The 9,456-nt window shown below is 38.2% G+C and overlaps 2 long non-coding RNA genes across 2 annotated transcripts; one reads left to right on the plus strand and one right to left on the minus strand.

The window, feature by feature from the left end:
* The first annotated feature begins 414 nt into the window (after positions 1-414).
* LOC118559272 lies at positions 415-855 on the plus strand. The gene is made up of 2 exons (XR_004928739.1): positions 415-605; positions 783-855. It is a non-coding gene; the product is annotated as an uncharacterized LOC118559272 (long non-coding RNA).
* A 47-nt stretch (positions 856-902) lies between these two features.
* LOC118559273 lies at positions 903-2,534 on the minus strand. The gene is made up of 2 exons (XR_004928740.1): positions 2,366-2,534; positions 903-1,068 (listed from the first exon to the last, which is right to left on the minus strand). It is a non-coding gene; the product is annotated as an uncharacterized LOC118559273 (long non-coding RNA).
* Positions 2,535-9,456: the final 6,922 nt, after the last annotated feature.

Genomic DNA, 9,456 nt, shown 5'->3' on the forward strand with positions numbered 1-9,456 from the left:
AGCAGCATGTGTACATAACTACAACTGATCTAGGTTAGGTCACATGTAGGCTTGTTCACTTAAACATGCAGCCAGCTCTGCCGGGCTGCCAGTCTGGCTCGGAGGCAGCTTCCAGACAGCTTGCTGTCTTCAGCCGCCGGATGCCGTCCTCTTCTGGGTAAACCTCCTCCTCCTCCACGTCAAGCTGGTCCCCTGCCTCTATACTAATATGGTGGAGGATGCAGCAGGCGGCGATTACTTTTGGGGCAAATGTCGGGCGGACCTCCAGCGCCCTAAAGAAAATGGAACGCCACCACGTCTTTATAGCACCAAAGGCACGCTCAGTGATGTTTCTTGCCTTGGCGTGGTGCCTGTAGTGGCGTGCCTCCACTTGGACTGTACCAAATATAAAATAACTTGTAATTTAGGTAATATGCTGATATGTCTTAATGTTCTATCCAATTAATATAATCTATGTATCAATTTTGTGTCATTGTTGGCTCTATTTAAGGACAAGAAGGTAAGAGATCTTAATGGCAACTGGCGGGCGATAGGGCGTCAGGGAGGTGATTGGGTCCAGGAGGCATGGGAACGCACCATTGCAGTGTAGAAAAAAAATCCCTTAGGTGGGTATAAAGCATTTTTATACAACGGAGAGCGCCACAGTACCAGTGAGTGATGGACAAAGCCTACATTGTCGATGTAAACATTCAAAATCTTTCCCCGTGCGTCACACACACCCTGCAGGATGATTGAAGGGAAGAGTTTTCTGTTTAAATAACATTTCTTTTGTGGCTCTGCAGGTGGAACAATTCGCACGTCACCCACCAATGGCACCGACTGCTCCTTTGAGCGCCTCGATCCCGGCAAGGCGGGCAAAACCAGCACCCACTCCCTCCAAATCTTGTCTTTTTGGGAAGAAATTTTTTTTTAATGATCCCCATCAGGGAGTTCATGACTCTGTGCACCACCTGGCACACAAGGGCATCACAAAGATGTCGGCTGTTTCCCTATAGGAGGCACCGCCGCCAGCCAGAAGAGGGTCACCAGCACTCTCCTTATCCTCACATGTTTTGTTGGTGTTTCTTCCTGTAAATAAAAAATGCCAAATGTTACCATAATTGGTTTTTAATTTCTCACCTTTTTCATATCATAAAACTATACCTGGTTAACATGTAAATTAATATAGTTCTCAAGAAAGAAAAAGTAAAATGTATAGTCCTGTAAAACTAGTCAAGTATAGCAAATGTAACAAATGGCTTCTCTTCTCTGGTGTTTTTATAATGTACAGATTCTCATTGTAAGATGTATTGATTAATTTTGCCATTTCACTAAGAATGAACTGAACTAACTGCACATAATTTATAGATTAATCACTGTAAAAGTGGGCAGACAGAAATGACTTTTCCTATCTTAATGATCAATGCTGTGGTCAGTAGGTACAACAAAGTACCCTAACCCTGCAATGTTATGTTAAAATTGTGTTTTCGTTTTCCCATGAGTTATAGAGAAATGGTCACAATTTCAACCTTATCACTTGTTCAATACCATCCTCAATGTTTTTTTTTAAAGATAAAAGTAGGAAATAGGCATGTTAATCTTAAAATGACTACCAGTTGGCACAGTTGGGCTAGCAAAGCAACTCAAGTCAGTGAGATAAACACAAAACAAATGAACGTTTTGCCGAATTAAAACAACAAAAAACGGCATCAGAACCAGCAGCACTTGACACACGACAAGGCCGAGGGAAGTGTATACAGAGCCCTTTAGGGGACATGGGGAAAAATATATATTTTTTTGCGTTACCTCAGAATACTTTTGCGTTCCCTAGAGGAATGGCTGATTTATTTGTTGTGGTCTCTTGTCATTCACACAACAGTAATCCGTGAGAGCCGACATGAGTTTTGAAACTGCAAAGCTTTGTCTTAAGCGGAAGATCAGACGTGAATCTATCTACACAGCACAGCGCATTCAGAAAGCTATGGTGCATTCAGGAGCATGGGACATTAGAAGTTTCAGAATAAAAAGCTAGCAGGTGTGCATAATAAAAAAATAACCGAAATACAATTATAGAGCATTCAGTATTGTAAGAAAGCCCACACTGTTTCTGGATAGACAAAATATTGTATGAGTGAAGTTCTGTTCCGTTTTATGCCTCTTTCCTTGTAAATATGAAATGTCCCATGCTCCTGAACGCACCATAGCTTTCTGACGCTCCCGAATGAATCTGCGGATAACTGTGGTCCACTCATGTCGGACTTGTTCTTTTTAAATTACACACTAACTCTGTAAACAGGCCATATAGGGAAGCTTAAAAGTATAATGTTGTTGCCTCAAACGTACTTTTAAAGAACAACAGCAGCAGAAAAGGTATTTTTTAACTTACCACTGTGATCTCTGTTAGCGCTGTCCATAAGCAAGCTGCGGCCGCGGTGCATTCTGGGAAAGCGGCCAGCTGATGCAGGCTCGTTTCCGGGGAGGTAGGCCTTAGCCAATAGTTGTGAAGCTTTGCCGGTGACACCGCCCCCCTCTCCCCCCTCCCTCCCTGCCATCGTATTAACATTAACACCTGCAGTCAGACCAAGTGGAAAAAGAGGAAGTAATAAAACACGAAGCACAAATACACGAAGTGGAAAAAGAGGAGGTAAAAAAAACACCAAGTAGAAATACATGAAGTGGAAATACACGAAGTGGAAAAAGAAGAAGTAAAAAAACACGAAGTAGAAATACACAAAGTGGAAAAAGAGGAAGTAAAACGCAAAGTAGAAATAAACAAAGTGGAAAAAGAGGAAGTAAAAAAACACCAAGTAGAAATACAAGAAGTGGAAAAAAGGGAGAAGGAAATAAAAAGGGCAGGCAAAAATTGGGTTGGTAAAAAAACAGTTAGAAAAGTTAGAGGCAGAAATAAATGATTGTTTCAGAAATATAAGTTTAAAATAAATTAGAAAGAAATATTTATGGTGGAGGAAAAACATGCTTTAGAAATGTTGCTTTAAAAACAAGAAGTAGAAATATACAAAGTGGAAAAAGGGGAAAAGGAAATAAAAGGGCAGGCGTAAATCCTTTGGGTAAAAAAACAGCTAGAAAAGTTAGATGCAGAAATAAATGATTGTTTCAGAAATACAAGGGTTAAAAATAAGTCAGCATAAAAGCAAGAAGAAAAGTAAAAATAAAAGTGTAAGTTAAAATATATATTTTTTGATGAATAATTGATGAATTGTTGAAGAAATATCTTATTTTTATTATTTTGTCACATTAAATGGCACACAAATTAATATTATTAGACACTTTTCTTAAGCCATTTTATATTATTAAGTCCTTCATTTATTTCTGTGTGTATTTTTAATTATGGCAGGATTGGTCCTCCATAAGTGGAAACACAACAAATTTATCTAAGCACGTGAAAAAACATGAAAACGTCGAGCCCCAGAAACGGAGAGAGGAGACGAAACTTCTCTCACTGCCCCGACAGACCCACAGACGTCTCTGACTGAGGCGATTCAGTCCTCCAGGGAACATCCAGGTAGATCAGTGGATGGATGGATGGATGGATGGATGGATGGATGGATGGATGTTACTGGAGCCCACACATAACATGTAATTAAGACCTTGAAAGAACCCAGTACATATATTAAAAAGTGTTATTTAAGATAAGATAACATTAGCTAAACCTTTTTTTATCCCACGACGGGGAAATTTATAGGATTAAAGCAACAGGCTGGTGCACACAACACAGACAAAATTACATAAGGATTGAAATATATAAGAGGTGGATTAGCGAAAAACACTGAACATAACATTATTATTATTATTATTATTATATTATTATTATTATTATTATTTAATTGTAATAATAAAATAAAAACCACAAAACCCAAAAGGTCAACAGTTTCATGATACATCCAGCTTAGGGACTGGCTAATATACAGCAGGTCAAACAAGGCCATATTTTGGCTGCAGTGTTTGCTGTTCTCTTATGAAGAAAAGATCAAGTAGTGCCCTAAATTCAATAGGTGGGTTGAAAATATCCAGTATAAAATAAGTGCTACAAATGTTACAACACTTTTGTTCATATGGCAGCAGAACATTAAAATAAAAGTGCTCTTTACACTACTTTTGAATTCATTCTTGGAGTTTGTAAATACAATGCGATTAATCGCGATTAATCAGGGCGATTAATCGCGATTAAATATTTTAATCATTGCCCAGCCCTAATATAGATATATATATATATAGATATAGATAGATATAGATATAGAGATATATATATATATATACATATAGATAGATAGATATAGATAGATATATTAGAGATCTATATATATATATATATGTATGTATGATATATATATATAGATATATGTATATATATATATATATATCTATCTATATCTATATATATATATATCTATGTGTGTATATCTATATCTATATATCTATCTATATATCTCTATATATATATATATGTGTATATATGTGTATATCTATATATATATATATATATATGTATATGTATATATATATGTGTATATATATACATATATATGTATATGTGTATACATATATCACAGACTCGCTCCGTCCCTTCAGGCTTTTGCTGTGTGGATCTGGCAATCTGATACCATCAACCATCAACTTACTCTAAAAACGATCTTGTGATACGTTTTCTAAAGAAGAAAAATACCTGGAGAACTCGTCATTTTGTCAAATGGCGTGCCAACCAATATGGCCGCCACGCAAGGGGTTCTGGGTAACGGAGTCACGTGGTTGCAAGGGGTCTATTCATAGACATATATAAAGAGTAGACGAGATTTAGCGGCGCCATCTTGGGGCGGTCGACAACTCCGCTCAGTCCAATGTGTTAACCAGGTGCAGAATCAATTTTAATCAACTATAACTCGTTTAATGTTGAACTAATTTTCACATTTGTTTTGCTTGAAACGTTTAAAACTATAGCTATTATAACAAATGGTCCAGTGCGTTTAAATAATCTTAGTGGGGTTAAAATAAATAGAATATTCTGACAGGATGTATGTTTCAAAACACAGCCACTCACAAATTTTTATACGTTTTTTATTACTATATAAACAAACACATTTGTACATGTACACACATATATGTACACACACACACACACACACACACACACACACACACACACACACACACATACATATATATATATATATATATATATATATATATATATATATATATATATATATATATATATTAGTTTCCTGACGTCAGCAAGATTCCTCACCTGACAGCGCAAGCACCACCAGATGATCAAACCCAGGTGGGAGCAGCTCAGATCAGACCAGCATTATAATTATATATATATATATATATATATATATATATATATATATATATATATATATATATAATTCACCAATGCCTAAAGCTCTGATGCCTTCACGGAGTAGATGCAATTTTGGAGAGACTAAGTCACAAAAACTTGGACGTGTAGACCTGTATCTCTCTACCTAATATTATGAAAATAATAATAAAAAAGCCCAGACGTCAATAGTCCGTCGATTTAAACAAAAATAAGCCGCACAGTGCTGATGTACCATTAGTGTGTTCAGCTTGAATCAGCAGGTTAGGGTGGCAGGTCGACCGCCCCAAGATGGCGGCCGTAATTCCTGCGCCGCGACAGTCAATGCGGGGTCTACTCTTATATTATGTCTATGGGTCTATTAGTTTAATTCTGTTCTTCTTCTTCTTCTTGGTTTTTATTGGCGGTTGGCAAAAAACGTTTAGGTGAGCATTACCGCCACCAACTGGTATGGAGTTTGGACCGCATGACAAAAAAAATAAAAACTAGAAAAAATTGCATTTCCTGCGAAAATGCACTGTGAATGCAGATAGCTGAATGATTAAGCAAAAGATGCAGAAGATCTTTGAAGAAGAGAAAAAATAGCTGAAAAGCATTGAAGAAGTTGAAAAAGTTGAAGAATTTGAAAGAGTTGAAGAATTTGAACATGAAAGAACAATAGCTGAATTATTAGAAGAAGAAAAAACTGAGGGAAAGGCACCAAACATTTCCTAACTCATTCTAAACAATGAATCGTTTAACAAAGCAGAAGTAGAATTTCAAACTTGAATATACTGTAGCCATATGTGGGCCTGGATTTCTAGGGAGTATAAGGGGTTTAGCCCCCATTGAAAAGCATTGGATGTTTGACACCTCCTAACTTGGAGATGCTTTACGTGACGAGGCCCAAACTTATTGTGGAGCATTCTGTATAAAGGAGGTACAGACTCTGTAAAGCAGAAGTTTGTCCGAGCTTCCTAGAGCTACTTCCAATTAGCAACATGCTAACCATTAGCCGCTAACATGGTTGTGCTCAGGATCACCGGGTGATTGTACTCTGTCAGTTTGGTCCAAATCCTGTACTGGGAAGTGCCTCAAATAGGGGTGCCAATACTTAATGTCGCCAAACGTGACCAAAGTTCATGGGTCAGATTGGCCTCCTTTAGCAACTCAGCCTCACCACATCTGGGCCCAGAACTCAACATTTGACCAAATGGTCAGTAGCGCCATTTCCCACAGGTGGGTGGTGCTGTATTGGCCAATTGGGTAGTGTCTGGGCATCATGCCAGGTCCTGTTGGAAGCAAAGACCCAATAGGAAAGCATGTGAAATCCAAAATGCGACAGAAAAATGACACATAGCTGAAAGTCACGTGAAAATTTTAAAATGTCAAGAGGAAGTGACTGTGCGAATTTCAGATTCCTACATTAATCACAGCAACTGCGGTGAGCATCGAAAGTTGCCATTCTATCTCAATTGATCCTCTCCCTCTGGCCCTCAGAGTTCCGTCGTCATGGAAACTCACTGACACACCTGCAGCGGGCGAGTCTGCCGAAGTGCAGAGACTTTGCTCACAATAAGTCCCATTGGATTATAATGGAGAACTTTGCCCCGAACAACGCTTCATATCTCCTGATCCCTAAATGGTAGAGACGTAATTTTTTCTGCGTTTAGTTCGTAACGGATAGGGGAAGAAGAAAAGCTATCGTTTTTTGCTGGAAAAAGTTTAATAAAGGCGTAAAAAATTATGATCTAAAGGGTTTTTTTAAGGAATTTGCAAAATCCTCTAAAAACAGTCCCGAACAAATTGCTGTAACTAAAAAAGTATAAGAGATATCAAAACAATTATTTCACTGTGAGTATCAGCAGGCTTTTGAGGACTATGTTGCTCATTTTTATGTTTGTACAAAAATCGGTGTAGGCACAGCGACGATGTAAAAAAAGTGGATCATTTGGGGTGATGGAGGTCCAAAGCGTCTTCAGGATTTTGCAAATTCGCTACTCCCGAACAAATTGTTCCTGCGGAAAAACCGTAACAGTTATCCACAAGATTCCTTTTTTGTGAGTGCCAGAAGGGTTGGGACATTCATATGTGAAAGTCTCATGCCTGTACATCAAACGGTTTAGGAGTAGCGACGATGCGAAAACGTGTGATGTTTTGGATTTTCAGACGTCATTTTTAAAACCGCTCCATAGGAAATGAATGGGGAAGGTTTCGGGTTTGTGTCGCTCTGAGGTGATTTGCGAAAAATCTATAAATGCTACACCAATGACCGGTTGCATTTCCTGAATCCAGACAAAAATTCCTACGTTTGATGTATAATTTATGTGGTAGGTGAAAATTGAGCGAGTGAGAAGAAGTTGTTCGGAGAAGAAGAATTTGGTGAATTTCTAGAGTGCGCACTCTATAACTGCCTCCTTGACGACCATAGCAACGCATGTTATTTGCTGAATTTCTTGAAAAGCCAAAAATTATTTTAAGGAGTACTATATGAAAATGGTAAAAGATATGAAAAAGCTGAAATAGACCATAATAGCTGAAAGATATCACTACATTTTAAAAGTTGAATGGCGTTTCTAGCTGAAAGGTAGGCTGAAGCAGTAAGCTGTCAAAAAGCAGCTGAAATGAGCGGAATTTTAGTGAATTACATTCATTTCCTATGGGAGAAAAAAAGCTGAAAATTTGCAGAAAAAGCTGAATATTTAAAAAGTTGAAGAGTTAAAAGTACAAAAAGACATAGCCATCCATTCCAGAAGAAGCTGAATAGCTTAAAAGTTGAATGGTTGAAATCGGAGAAAATTGTAGGAGGAGAAGCGAATCAAACTTTAAAACAGTAAAACGCATTAGGAAGAATAACACGAAGAAAAGAAGAAATAAAGAACTAGAAAAATTTGCATTTCTGCGAAAATGCACTGTGAATGCAGATAGCTGAATGATTAAGCAAAAGATGCAGAAGATCTTTGAAGAAGAGAAAAAATAGCTGAAAAGCATTGAAGAATTGAAAAAGTTGAGAAGTTAAAAAGTTGAAGAATTTGAAAGTTGAAGATTTAAACATGAAAGAACAATAGCTGAATGATTAGAAGAAGAAAAAACTGAGGGAAAGGCACCAAACATTTCCTAACTCATTCTAAACACTGAATCTTTAAACAAAGCAGAAGTAGAATTTCAAACTTGAATATACTGTAGCCATATGTGGCCTGCATTTCTAGTGAGTATAGGGGTTTCGCCCCCATTGAAAAGCATTGGATGTTTGACACCTCCTAACTTGGAGATGCTTTACGTGACGAGGCCCAAACTTATTTGTGGAGCATTTCTGTTATAAAGGAGTACAGACTCTGTAAAGCAAGCAGTTGTCCGAGCTTCCTAGAGCTACTTCCAATTACAACATGCTAACCATTAGCCGCTAACATGGTTTGTGCTCAGGACATCCCGGGTGATTGTACTCTGTCTTTGGTCCAATCCTGTACTGGGAAGTGCCTCATAGGGTGCCAATACTTACTGTCATCAAACGTCCCAAAGTTCATGGTCAGATTGGCCCCTTTAGCACTCAGCCTCACCACATCTGGGCCCAGAACTCAATCTTTGACCAAAATGGTCAGTAGCAGCGCATTTCCCCCACAGTTGGGTGGTGCGTATTGGCCAATTGGTGTCGTGTCTGGCATCATGACCAGGTCCGTTGGAAGCAAAGGCCCAATAGGAAAGCATGTGAAATCCAAATGGGATAGAAAAATGTAACACATAGCTGAAAGTCACTTGAAATTTTATAATGTCAAGGGGAAGTGACTGTGGCGAATTTCAGATTCCTACTTAATCACAGCAACTGCGGTGAGCATCGAAAGTTTCCATATATCTCAATTGATCCTCTCCCTCTGGCCCTCAGAGTTTCCGTCGTCATGGTAACTCACTGACCACCTGCACGGCAGTCTAACCAAAGTGCAGAGACTTTGCTCACATAAGTCCCATTGGATTATAATGGAGAACTTTGCCCCGAACAACGCTTCATATCTCCTGATCCCTAAATGGTAGAGACGTAATTTTTTCTGCGTTTTGTTCGTAACTGATAGGGGAAGAAGAAAAGCTAATCGTTTTTTTGCTGTAAATCCTTTATACAGGCCGTACAAAAGTAATGTCTAAAGGGGTTTTTTAAGGATTTGCAA

Source organism: Fundulus heteroclitus, unplaced genomic scaffold, assembly GCF_011125445.2.
Source record: "Fundulus heteroclitus isolate FHET01 unplaced genomic scaffold, MU-UCD_Fhet_4.1 scaffold_259, whole genome shotgun sequence".
In the NCBI taxonomy this organism is placed as follows: Eukaryota; Metazoa; Chordata; class Actinopteri; order Cyprinodontiformes; family Fundulidae; genus Fundulus; species Fundulus heteroclitus.